Below are 14,438 nucleotides of genomic sequence, written 5' to 3'. Positions count from 1 at the left end.
GAGGTGATTGGCGACTCCTAGCTGCGGGGAATAGAACCTCCTGGGGTCCGGTGTTCTCCTGGTGCTGTCGGGGAGGAAGGAGGGCGACAATCTTGACAGCGGCGACCTCACTAGTGGCCGGCCATGGCGGAGGGGAGCTCGGGCCACCTCCTGACGACGCCCGGGAGAGAGAGGAGGGAGGAGAAGGGGTTAGGGCTTCGAGGGGGAAGCTTTGCTGCTTATATTGTCCTCGGGAGGTGAGCTAGAGCCGCAGGTTCAAGGGGAAAACTGATCTGTGGTGGGAGGATTGTTCGTACAACAGTGATGCCAGCGGGAGGAAGGAGATGGTCGCGGTGGTGGCTGACTAGCGATAGAAGAGAGGAGATGGGCCAGCGAGGGGGAGGGAGCCCACTCGGGTGGCGCCAGATAGAAGAGAAGAAAACCCTCTGGGTTTTTCCATTAAAACAAATCACAGCAGAAATAAACTCCTAGTAAAAATCTAGGCTTGCAAAAAAAAGCCCCTGGCCATAAGGGAATTATGACCTATTAAAATAAAATGAAAAGAGGATTTTTGGAGCAAAGAAATATTTACAAAATAGAATTATTGAAATCTGTTTTGTGAATACACCCTAGTCATAGCACCACATCCACAAGTAAATACTCTAAAGAATCTACATTTTTCAAATAGGGTGTAGGCAAGTAAAACTAGAGCTTAAGACAAAAAAAGAGGGAGGGTTTTGTTGAAAGCTAGCTTTTTGGAAAAATAAGCAAAGTTGGAACCCAAGCTTTTCACATCACTTCACACACCACATACTCATCACAAACACACATAAGGATCAACACCACAATACAAGAATGCATGAATATATGCTATGTATGCATGAATGCAAAGGGGAAGACAAGGCTTGACCACATGAAATAACACATGAAATAATAACATCCATAACCATGACATCATGGACCCACACATGAAGGTTCCAAATAAGGCAATGTTGCACTTGGGGCATTATAGGCAACCCTTAGATGGGAGGGGCGACGACCCAAGAGGAGGAGGAGGCGACGCCCTAGGGTGGCCTGCCACCAAAGGCAGCCCCCACGCCACGGGTTAGCCCTCCCTTGCCCTCTTGTGCACCTTGGGCCAAGGTGGGTGGCGCACCAGCCCACATAGGGGCTGGTTCCCATCCACTTTTGGTCCACGTATCCCTTCGGGGCTGGTGGCCCCTTCTGGTGGACCCCCGGAACCCTTCCGGTGGTCCCGGTACAATACCGATGATTTTCGATGATGAAATCTCCCCTTCCTATATATGAATCTTTACCTCCGGACCATTCCACATCTCCTTGTGACGTCCGGGATCTCATCTGGGACTCTGAACAACCTTCGGTAACCACATACTATTCCCATTACAACTCTAGCATCATCGAACCTTAAGTGTGTAGACCCTACGAGTTCGGGAAACATGCAGACATGACCGAGACACTTCTCCGGTCAATAACCATCAGCGGGGTCAGGATACCCATGTTGGCTCCCACATGTTCCACGATGATCTCATCGAATGAACCATGATGTCGGGGATTCAATCAATCCCGTATGCAATTCCCCTTGTCTACCGATATGATACTTGCCCGAGATTCATTCGTCGGTATCCCTATACCTTGTTCAATCTCGTTACCGGCAAGTCTTTTTTTCGTTCCATAACACATCATCCCATGACTAACTCCTTAGTCACATTGAGGTCATTATGATGATGGATTACTGAGTGGGCCCAGAGATACCTCTCTGTCACACGGAGTGACAAATCCTAGTCTCGATTCGTACCAACCCAACAGATACTTTCAAAGATACCTGTAGTGCACCTTTATACTCACCCAGTTACTTTGTGACGTTTGATACACACAAAGCACTCCTGCGGTATCCAGGAGTTGCACAATCTCATGGTCTAAGGAAATGATACTTGACATTAGAAAAGCTTTAGCAGACAAACAATACGATCTAGTGAAATGCTTAGGATTGGGTCCTGTCCATCACATCATTCTCCAAATGATGTGATCCCGTTATCAATGACATCCAATGTCCTTGATCAGGAAACCATGACCATCTATTGATCAACAAGCCAGCCAACTAGAGGCTCACTAGGGACATGGTGTGGTCTATATATTCACACATGTATTATGGTTTCTGGTTAATATAATTATATCATGAATAATACACAATTATCATGAACTAGGAAATATAATAATAACCAGTTTATTATTGCCTCTAAGGCATATTTCCAAGAGTCTCCCACTTGTAATCTAGTTACAATTTGATGAATCGAACACCCATAGAGTTTTGGTGCTGATCATGTTTTACTCATGGGAGAGGTTTAGTCAACGAATCTGCGACATTTAGATCCGTATGTACTTTACAAATATCTATATCTCCATCCTGGATGTATCCACGAATGGAGTTGAAGTGGATATTGATGTGTTTGGTCTTCTTGTGAAACCTGGGCTCCTTGGCAATGACAATAGCTGCAATGTTGTCACAGAAGAGAGTCATCGGGCCCTACGCACTCGGAACCACTCCTAGGTCGGTGATGAACTCCTTCATCCAAACTCCTTCCTATGCTGCTTCTGAAGCAGCTATGTACTCCGCTTCACATGTAGATGTCGCCACGACTCTTTGCTTGCAACTGCACCAGCTGATTGCCCCACCATTCAAAATATATACATATCCGGTTTGTGACTTGGAGTCATCTATATCTAGGTCGAAGCTACAATCGAGGTAACCCTTTACGACGAGCTCTTCGGCACCTCCATAAACGAGAAACATATCTTTAGTCCTTTTCAGGTACTTTAGGATATTCTTGACCGATGTCCAGTGATCCATTCCTGGATCACTTTGGTACCTCCCTACCAAACTTATGGCAAGGTTCACATCACGTCTGGTACACAGAATGGCCTACATGATGGAGCCCATGGCTGAAGCATAGGGGACGGTACTCATCTTCTCTCTATCTTCTGTCGTGGTCGGGCGTTGAGCTGTGCTCAACCTTACACCTTGTAATACAGGCAAGAACCCCTTCTTGGCCTTATCCATATTGAACTTCTTCAATATATTGTCAAGGTATGTGCTTTGTGAAAGACCTATGAGGCGTCTCGATCTATCTCTATAGATCTTGATGCCTAATATATAAGAAGCTTCTCCAAGGTCCTTCATTGAAAAACTCTTATTCAAATAGGCCTTTATGCATTCCAAAAGTTCCATATCATTTCCCATCAACAATATGTCATCCACATATAATATGAGAAATGCTACAGAGGTCCCACTCACTTTCTTGTAAATACATGTTTATCCGAAAGTCTGTACAAACCCAAACGTTTTGATCACCTCATCAAAGAGAATATTCCAACTCCGAGATGCTTGCACTAGCCCATAGATGGAGCGCTGGATCTTGCATACCTTGTCAGCATTATTAGGATCAACGAAACCCTCCGACTGTATCATATACAATTCTTCCTTAAGAAAGTCGTTCAGGAATGCCGTTTTGACGTCCATTTTCCAGATTTCATAGTCATAAAATGCGGGAACTGCTAACATGATTCGGATGGAATTTAGCATCGTTATGGGTGAGAAAGTCTCATCGTAGTCAATTCCTTGAACTTGTCGATAACCCTTAGCGACAAGTCGAGCCTTATAGATGGTCACATTACCATCCGCGCCAGTCTTATTCTTAAAGATCCATTTATTTTCTATGGCTCGTCGATCATCGAGCAAGTCCACCAAAGTCCATACTTTGTTCTCATACATGGATCCTATCTCAGATTTCATGGCTTCAAGCCATTTTTTGGAATCCGGGCCCGCCATCGCTTCTTTATAGTTTGAAGCTTCACTGTTGACCAACAACATGATTTCCATGACAGGATTGCCGTACCACTCTGGTGCGGAACGTGTCCTTGTGGACCTTCAAGGTTCAGTAGGAACTTGATCCGAAGATTCATGATCATCATATTATCTTCTTTTCTAATCGGTGCAGGCTCCTCAGAAACATTTTCTTGCGTTGCGCTACTCTCCGGTTCAAGAGGAGGTACAATAACCTCATCAAGTTCTACTTTACTCCCACTTACTTCTTTCAAGAGAAACTCTTTCTCTAGAAAGGATCCGTTCTTGGCAACAAAGATTTTGCCTTCAGATCTAAGATAGAAGGTATACCCAATAGTTTCCTTAGGGTATCCAATGAAGACACATTTTTCCGGTTTGGGTTCAAGCTTCTCAGGTTGAAGTTTCTTCACATATGCATCGCAGCCCAAAACTTTCAGAAACTATAGCTTATGTTTCTTTCCATACCATAATTCATGCGGTGTCGTCTCAACGGATTTAGACGGTGCCCTATTTAAAGTGAATGTGACACTTTCCAATGCATATCCCCAAAATGATAGCGATAAATCAGTAAGAGACATCATAGATCGCACCATATCCAATAAAGTGGTATTAGAACGTTTAGACACACCGTTACACTGAGGTGTGCCAGGCGGCGTGAGTTGTGAAACAATTTCACATTTTCTCAAGTGTGTGCCAAACTCGTGACTCAAATATTCTTCTCCACGATCAGATCGCAAGAACTTTATTTTGTGACGTTAATTCTCCACCTCACTCTGAAATTCTTGAACCTTTCAAATGTTTCATACTTGTGTTTCATTAAGTAGACATACCAATATCTACTTAACTCATCAGTGAGGGTGAGAGCATAACGATAGCCACCGCGAGCCTTAATGCTCATTGGACCGCATACATCGGTATGTATTATTTCCAACAAGTTGGTTGCTCGCTCCATTGTTCCAGAGAACGGAGTCTTGGTCATCTTGCCCATGAGGCACGGTTCGCATGTGTCAAATGATTCAAAATCAAGAGACTCCAGAAGTCCATCTGTATGAAGTTTCTTCATGTGCTTGACACCGATATGACCAACGCGGTAGTGCCACAAGTATGTGGGACTATCATCATCAACCTTACATCTTTTGGTACTCACACTATGAATATGTGTAACATCACATTTGAGATTCATCAAGAATAAACCATTGACCATCGGGGCATGACCATAAAACATACCACTCATATAAATGGAACAACCATTATTCTCAAATTTAAATGAGTAGCCATCTCCCATCAAGCAAGATGCGGATACAATGTTCATGCTCAAAGCCGGTACTAAATAAAAATTATTAAGGTTTAAAACTAATCCCGAAGTTAGATGTAGAGATAGCGTGCCGACAGTGATCACATCGACCTGGGAACCATTCCCGACGCGCATCGTCACCTCGTCCTTTGCCAGTCTCCGCTTATTCCGTAGTTCTAGTTTTGAGTTGTAAATGTGAGAAACAACGCCGGTATCAAATACCCATGAGATACTACGAGCGCTGGTAAGGTACACATAAATAACATGTATATCATATATACCTTTTACGTTGCCGGCCTTCTTATCCGCTAAGTACTTGGGGCAGTTCCGCTTCCAGTGACCGGTTCCCTTGCAATAATATCACTCAGTCTCAGGCTTGGGTCCTTTCTTTGGATTCTACCCGGCAACTGGTTTACCGGGCGCGGCAACAGCTTTGCCGTCCTTCTTGAAGTTCGTTTTACCCTTGCCTTTCTTGAAACTGGTGGTCTTATTCACCATCAACACTTGATGTTGTTTCTTGATTTCTACCTCCGCTGATTTCAACATTGAATACAACTCGGGAATGGTGTTCTCCATCCCTTGCACGTTGTAGTTCATCACAAAGCCCTTATAGCTAGGTGGAAGCGACTGGAGGATTCTGCCAATGACCCCGTCATCCGGAAGTTAAACTCCCAGCTGAGTCAACCGGTTGTGCAACCGAGACATTCTGAGTACATGCTCACTGACAGAACTATTCTCCTCCATCTTACAGCTGAAGAACTTGTCGGAGACCTCATATCTCTCGACCAGGGTATGAGCTTGGAAAACTAGTTTTAGCTCTTGGAACATCTAATATGCTTCATGTTGCTCAAAACGCCTTTGAAGCCCCGGTTCTAAACTGTAAAGTATGCCACACTGAACCAGGGAGTACTCATCACTCCGCGACTGCCAAGTATTCATAACGTCTTGGGCTGTCGCGGGAACAGGAGGGTCACCTAGTGGTGCATCAAGGACATATGCCTTCTTGTAAGAAGTGAGGATGAGCTTTAAGTTACGAGACCAGTTCGCATAGTTGCTACCATTGTCTTTCAGCTTGGTTTTCTCTAGGAAAGCGTTGAAATTGAAGTTGACATGTGCGTTGTCCATTGGATCTACAATATTTGTAAAGACACTTTTAGACTAAGTTCATCTAATCAAATTATTTAATGAACTCCCACTTAGATAGACACCCCTCTCGTCATCCAAGTGATACATGATCCACATCGGCTAGCCCGTGTCCGATCATCACGTGGGATGGACTAGTCATCAATGGTGAGCATCTCCGTGCTGATCGTATCATCGATACAGCTCATGTCCGACCTTTCGGTCTCTCGTATTTCGAGGTTATGTTTGTACATGCTAGGCTCGTCGAGTCAACCTAAGTGTTTTGCGTGTGTAAATCTGGCTTACACCCATTGTATGAGAACGTTGGAATCTATCACACCCGATCATCACGTGGTGCTTCAAGACAACGATCCTTTGCAACGGTGCACACTTAGGGGAATACTTATCTCGAAATTTAATGAGGGATCACCTTATCTTTGCTACGGTCGTTCTAGGCAATAAGATGAAAAACATGATAAACATCACATGCAATCATATAGTGACATGATATGGCCAATATCATCTTGCTCCTTTGATCTCCATCTTCGGGGCACGACATTATCATCATTGTCACCCGCATGACACCATGATCTCCATCATCATGATCTCCATTATTGTGTCTCCGTGAAGTCGTCTCGCCAACTATTACTTCTACTACTATGGCTAACGGTTAGCAATAAAGTAAAGTAATCACATGGCATTGCATCTCATACAATAAATTAAGACAACTCCAATGGCTCCTGCCGATTGTCATACTCATCGACATGCAAGTCGTGAATCCTTTTACAAGAACATGATCAATCTCATACATCACATATGTAACATCACATCATTTTGGCCATAACACATCACATAGCATACCCAGCAAAAACAAGTTAGATGTCCTCTAATTGTTGTTGCAAGTTTTTTTTATGTGGCTGATTTGGGTTTCTAGCAAGAGCGCTTCTTACCTACTTGACATCCACAATGTTGATATGCCAATGCTATTTACCCTTCATCAGGATCCTTTTCATCGAATCCAATTCGACTAAAGTGGGAGAGACAGATTGTAGCGACCCGACTCAAGACGAGTCAAGCCTCTGGTGTTTCCGTACCATCCCAAGATCATGCTGGTACACACTCAGTACATCAATGTATATATCAAGAGTTCAATCACACAGCTTTATTAATCGAAATCTCATATCGAGTACTTTATTACAATAACTGGATTACAATAAAGTGGCTGACGGCCATCTCATGAGATAACTAACGAAGACTAGCGAAAGCATCTGGTAGACGAGTCCATCCGACTCCAGGGCATGTCGCTGAGCGTAGATCGTAGCCTCACTCCTGGCCGGAAAAGTACTCTGCAACATGATACGTTGCAGCCGTGTAGGTCAGCATATGGAATATGCCCGCAAGTCATCAAAGAGAGGGGTAAAAAATAATAATCAAGTATCTCTACATGCATATTTGGCAGGTGGGGCTATAAGTTTTGCATAAAGCCAATTTTCTCCTACAACAAGAGGGGCTGAAAGCAAAATGTTACTACAATGTTTGTAGTTAACGAGATGGTTCCGCCAACCAATTCTCGTACCCGAGTTGTTGTTAATACCCACATCATTATTAAGTTGTGTCGAGAGTTCAGGGGAATTTCAATGCCTTCGGCTCAAGTTGTCCATGACCGTGGACATGGCTAATCAATTAGGTTGGGCACTCTGCAAAGTTTTTCACACGTTCCCCACAAGATTTGATCGCCTCTGAGTATGTCCTCGCACTTCAGGGTGTTTGAAGACCGGATGATCAAAACATGGTCTTTCAACGGGTCCCTCTGAATCCCTGTCGGTGCCCATCCATTCCTACCGTTCTTCTACATCTGCTAGCACCGCCTGTCCAGAGTCGCCGCGTTGTCCAACCAAGCCAGAGCCCATAATGACTTGTGGCTGTGCAGGTAAGCCTTGGGTCTTGAAGCCTCCGTCCGTCTCTTCGAGCCTGGGTGAAGCTTTTCGCAAGATGTCATGGCCGTCTCCAGCATCCCGGGTCATCCACTGGTTTCTCCACGGAGCCGATCAACCGTCCTTCACCCAGAGTTGCATTGCATCACGAGGTCTTGAAAATCTTGTCTTACCGGTCTTGATTATTTTATCAACCTCGCATCACTCGTGTTATGCACTCAACCGAAATCCCGTCTACTCAAGCATAGCAAAACGAAATTTGTCGTCCCGGGGCCAAGTATCGGGGTTGTTGTGTGCCTACCACATGATACTACAACCTATACTAAAATTTCCAAGTACCTAAGAAGCATGCAATTGGGCAAAGAAAGGTGAAACTACCATGCATCGAAAAACATAGGAGATAGTATGATCAAAATGACTTGCCTTGATGATAGTTGTCTTGATCGAGCGCTTCTAAGTAACAAGCTTCGCACTCCGGGTGATCTACCGATACAAACAAAATACACACCATAAGCACTAAAATCAATCAACAAGTGAAAATAACATTACAAGTAATAAGTTGCTATGGCCTAAGTGAAAGAATTCACTATGCGTCACTAAGGCACAAAATTATTTCTGTTAAAACCCCAGGTAAAGATACTTCACTTTTTTTCAAACTTATACCACAGTAAGATATAATCACTAGGAAGCAGTAGCAAAAAGAATCAAATCAAAATCATTTTTTAAACTCCTGGAATAAGCAAAACAAGGTTTAAACTAAATCTGATCTAATTCAAATTTCAAAATTCCAAACATAGACAAATTATATGTTTTTAAAAACTACAGAAAAATTGTGATCTACTGGAAAAATAATCAACCTCTTTGGATCTCTAGATCAAAAGTTATAGGGGAAACAAGATTACAACTTTCTCTGTTTTTGAATTAAACAGAAAAAACAGAGAACTAGCTAGTCAATCGGGGGGGGGGGGTATGTGGTGTGCTCTGATTGGCTGCAGGGTGTTTGCTGCGGGGGAAAACTAACACACGGCCGCAATCTAATGAAAACTACTCGGCTCAGTTTAAGTGACAGAGAAAACCGTTCCGTTTTTTTTGAAAGAACCGAAGGGGTATGCACATCTAATCTAACCCATTGATCTAAGATCCTACGGTGGAAAAACAACAAAAGGAAAACTAGAGGAGGGGGTGGAGACTTACAGAGAGTTGGCCGGCTAGGGGCTACTCCGGCGAGGTCCGAGACGGCGCTAGCGAGGGGAGGAGCTCCGACGGTTCTCCGGCGACGGCGAGAGCACTAGGGGGACGCGGCGAACCTCCGGCGTCCTTTGGAGGCGTCGGAGCGGTCCGGGGTGGCGAGGAGGGTCGTCACGAGCTCGCGGAAGTTCCGGTCCAGCAGTATTTCCGGCGAGGTGAGGAGCGGCAGCGGGGCGACGAGCAAGGGTGCTGGGTGGAAAAATGGAATGCGGCGGCGATGGGGTGGCTGCTGGTGGCGCGGTTGGTGCGGGGAGGGCTCGACAAGGAGCAGGGAGGAGCTCGGGCTACTGCTCCGGCGAGGCAGGGGGTCGGGCGGCTGGGGCGGCAAGGGGGGGGGGTTCGGGGTGCGGTGGCCTCGGGATTTATATAGGCGGCCTCGGGGGCTCTCAGGCGGCAGGGAAATATCGGATCCAAGCGGGGATCAGCCGGCCGGTGTGGCATGGCAGGGGATCCGACGGGGGAAGGAAGGAGGAAGAAGGTGACCGGCGGGTGAGGTGGATCGGCTAGGGGGGTCCCACGAGCAGAGAGGGAAGGGGTTGGGCGTGGGATCGGGTGGCCGGCTCGGACCAGATTCGGATCTCGGGCCAGGCGGGATCTGGGCCAAATCTGCTATAACGCGCTCAGGCGCTAACCAAACAAAAAAGAAAATTCCTATTTTCGCCTTTTTAATAAAACAGAATCTAAAAGGGAAATAAAAAGGAAACAAATAAAATAATTAATATGGGGTATTATATACCAAAAAAATCAGAAAAATATCCTCTACTCGATTAACATTTTTCCAAGGCAAAAATAAAAACTTAAAAAAATGTTTTTTTTCAGAAAAAATCCCTTATGCTATATTTTCTTTTTTGCAATTGTTTTCACGATAAAACTTTGGCTTTCTTGGCTCAAAATATTTCAAAAATGCCTCACACTTTGGAGGGTCATTTTCCTCCGCTCTCTCTTGCGTGCAAGAGATAATTTCCCGGCACTTCTCGTGTGAAGAAAAAAATAGAAATTCAAAAGCAAAAGTCGAAAGAATTCAAATGCAAACTTTATTTAAATCAATATGCATAGATGCTTAGCTACAATGTAAAACATTCCCAATTAGGAAAATTGGGATGTTACAAACCTACCCACCTTAAGATGAATCTCGCCCTCGAGATTCAAGTTGGCTAGAAAATAGGTGCGGGTGGTCTCGACGAAGATCCTCTTCTCGTTCCCAGGTGGCTTCTTCCTTGGTGTGTTGGCTCCACAACACCTTGCAGAACTTGATGATCTTGCTGCGGGTAACTCTGTTGGCAGTCTCGAGAATCCTGATGGGTTTCTCCTCATACATCAGATCACTGTCAAGCTGTATGGCCTCTAGGGGCACTGTATCTCTCAACGGAACATCAGCCATCTCAGCGTGGCATTTCTTCAACTGGGAAACATGGAAGACATCATGAACTCCGGACAATTCTTCCGGCAGTTCCAGTTTATATGCAACTTTGCCTCTACGTTCAAGAATTTTGTAGGGGCCAATGAATCGGGGTGCTAACTTTCCTTTCACATCAAATCTCTTGATTCCTCGGAGTGGAGACACCCGAAGATATGCTCGGTCTCCCACTTCGTATGTTACTTCCTTGCGTTTGTTGTCAGCATAACTTTTCTGCCTGGACTGAGCTATCTTGAGTCGGTCACGAATTAGCTTGACCTTCTCTTCAGAATCTCGGATAAGGTCGGGACAAAAAGTTGTCGGTCTCCAACTCCATCCCACATCAACGGTGTTCTGCACCTCCTTCCGTATAGAGCTTCGAAAGGGGCCATCTTCAGACTGGTCTGGTAGCTGTTGTTGTATGAGAACTCGGCATAAGGCAAATTGTCATCCGAACTAGACCCATAGTCTAGTGTGCAAGCTCTCAACATGTCCTCCAGAATCTGATTGACTCTCTGGGTATGTCCATCTATCTGTGGGTGAAAAGCTGTACTGAACTCCAATCTTGTTCCCAAGGTTCCATGCAGTTGGTGCCAAAATTTTGATGTGAACTAAGTCCCTCTATCTGACACAATGCTCTTCGGTACTCCGTGCAGACATACAATCCTGGTCATATATATCTTGGCCAGCTTGGCACTCGTGTAAGTAGTCTTCACAGGAATAAAGTGAGCTACCTTGGTCAAACGATCGACCACAACCCAGATAGAATCATAGCCAGAACGGGTCCTGGGTAATCCTGTGATGAAATCCATACCAAGCTTTTCCCATTTCCACTCGGGTATCTGCAGGGGATGGAGCAAACCTGCTGGCTTCTGATGCTCGGCTTTTACTCGCTGACAAACATCGCATATTGCTACGAACTCGGCAATGTCTTTCTTCATTCCTTACCACCTGAAATTTTCTTTCAGATCCAGATACATCTTGGTGTTGCCGGGGTGTATCGAGTATGGGGAATCATGGGCCTCCTGAAGTATCAACTTCCTGAGTTCGGGATCATTGGGCACATAAATGCGATCCTCAAACCATAAAGTTTCGTGTTCATCCTCATGAAAACCTTTAGCCTTCCCGTCTTTCATTTTCTGCTTAATCTCAGCTATCTCCTTGTCCGATTTCTGCGCCTCGCGGATCTTTTCTGTCAAAGTGGACTGAATTTCTAGTGTGGCAACAAATCCTCTTGGAACTATTTCCAATTTGAGCTCTCGGAGGTCATCGGCTAACTCCTGGGGTAACCCTCCTGCTATGAGTGTGTTCACATAACTCTTGCAGCTCAACGCATCGGCTACAACATTTGCCTTGCCTGGGTGATAATGCAATCTCATGTCCTAGTCCTTGATCAATTCTAGCCATCTCCTCTGTCAGAGGTTCAACTCCTTCTACGTGAAGATATATTTCAGGCTCTTGTGATCAGTGTACACATCACAACTATTTCCGATCAGGAAATGTCTCCAGGTCTTGAGAGCGTGCACTACGGCTGCTAGTTCCAAGTCATTTGTGGCGTAATTCAACTCATGGGGTCTGAGCTGTTTGGATGCATAGGCTACAACTTTACCTTCTTGCATGAGCACTCCTCCGAGTCCTTGACGAGAAGCGTCACAGTAAACCTGGAAATCCTTCCGAATGTTCGGCAATATCAGCACTGGGGCTATAACCAGACGTTTCTTCAACTCTTGAAAACTAGTTTGACATTCCTCGGTCCAAACATACTTGGACTCCTTCTTCAACAGCTCTGTCATGGGCTTGGCGATCTTTGAGAAATTCTCAATGAACCTCCGGTAATATCCGGCAAGTCCGAGGAAACTGCGGATCTCCTTGACTGAAATGGGTGCTACCCATTCGGTGACTGCTGCGACCTTGGCAGGGTCCACTGCTATTCCTTCTCCTGAGATGACGTGTCCGAGGAATCCGACTTCCTTCAACCAAAACTCACATTTTCTAAACTTTGCATACAGCTTATGCTCTCGAAGTTTCTCCAGAACTAGACGCAAATGTTCCTTGTGTTCCTCCTCGTTCTTGGAGAATATCAGTATGTCATCGATGAACACCACGACAAACTTGTCCAAGTATTCCATAAATACCTTGTTCATCAGATTCATAAAATATGTCGGAGCATTAGTCAGTCCAAATGACATGACCGTGTACTCATACAAGCCGTATCGAGTGGTGAAGGCTATCTTGGGTATATCCTGTTCACGAATCTTCAACTGATGATACCCGGATCGAAGATCGATCTTGGAGAATATTCGGGCTCGAACTAACTGGTCAAACAGATCATTGATCATCGGCAAGGGGTACTTGTTCTTGATGGTCACCTCGTTCAATGCACGATAATCGACAACCATTCTCAAGGACTTATCCTTCTTTTCAACCAAGAGCACTTGGGCTCCCCAAGGTGAAGAACTTGGGCAAATATACCCTTTGCCCAACAACTCCTTAATTTGATTCTTGATTTCTACCAAGTCATTTGCGGGCATCCGATAGGGTCTCTTGGATATCGGGGCCGTTCCGGGTAATAGCTCGATCAGAAACTCAATCTCTCTATCAGGTGGCATGCCCGACAATTCCTCCGGAAATACCTCTGGGTATTCCTGTACAATCGATACTTCCTCCTGGACTACTCCCGTGAGTAAGTTTACTCGTTTCCTCCGTGTCGTGCGCTGAGACACGTACTTAATCCGCTTTTGCTCGAGGGTGGTGAGCATAATAGACTTAAGGGCACAATCAATATTCCCTTCATACTTGGCCAACCAATCCATGCCTAGGATTACATCCAATCCCTGGGACTCTAATACGATGAGGTCGGTGGGGAAATTATGGTTCCCGATGTTGAGACTCAAAGCATGGCATCCTATCCCGGCTGTCATCATGCCTCCTGGGGAAGTGACCTTAATAGGCTGGCTGAGGGTTCTAGTTGGCAAACTATACTTTTCCACAACTACCCTTGATATGAATGAATGCGTTGCACCAGAATCAAAAAGTACCAATACTGGACGTGAATTTAGCAAAAACTTACCAACCACAGTATCGGGGTGATCATAGACCTCTTCAACATCAATGTGATCCACCTGAGCTCGAGGAAAAGGATTGGGCTTCTTGGCTGCAGAGTTGCCGTTGCCGTTTCCATTTCCCTGCTTGTTCTGGGGACATTCAGTGGCATAGTGTCCCGTCTTCTGACACTTGAAGCAGGTGATGTGATTCAGATCCTTCTGAGCTGGAGCTGAATGATGCTGAGTGCCAGTACCGCCATTATTGAAGTTCCTGTTGTTGCGGTGGTTCCCATTTCCTCCATGGTTGTGGCCTCCATGGTTGTGCACTGGGTGGTTATGCTGGACATGTCCTCCAAACTTACCGGATCCAGTCCCGGTATTCCCTGAATAGGGGGTGTAGCGAGGCTTCTGCTGAGTGTCGGAGTTGAACTTTCCATTCGCATACTTCCGCTTACGATTCTCCATCTGCTGGTGTTTCCCCTCCAAGATGACGGCCTTATCTACCAACTCTTGGTAGTTGTTGAAGGTGGCTACAGTCAGCTGAATGCTCAGCTCATCA

Source organism: Hordeum vulgare, chromosome 4H (genome assembly GCF_904849725.1).
Source record: "Hordeum vulgare subsp. vulgare chromosome 4H, MorexV3_pseudomolecules_assembly, whole genome shotgun sequence".
Classification (NCBI taxonomy): Eukaryota; Viridiplantae; Streptophyta; class Magnoliopsida; order Poales; family Poaceae; genus Hordeum; species Hordeum vulgare.
This window is presented reverse-complemented; position numbering follows the sequence as displayed.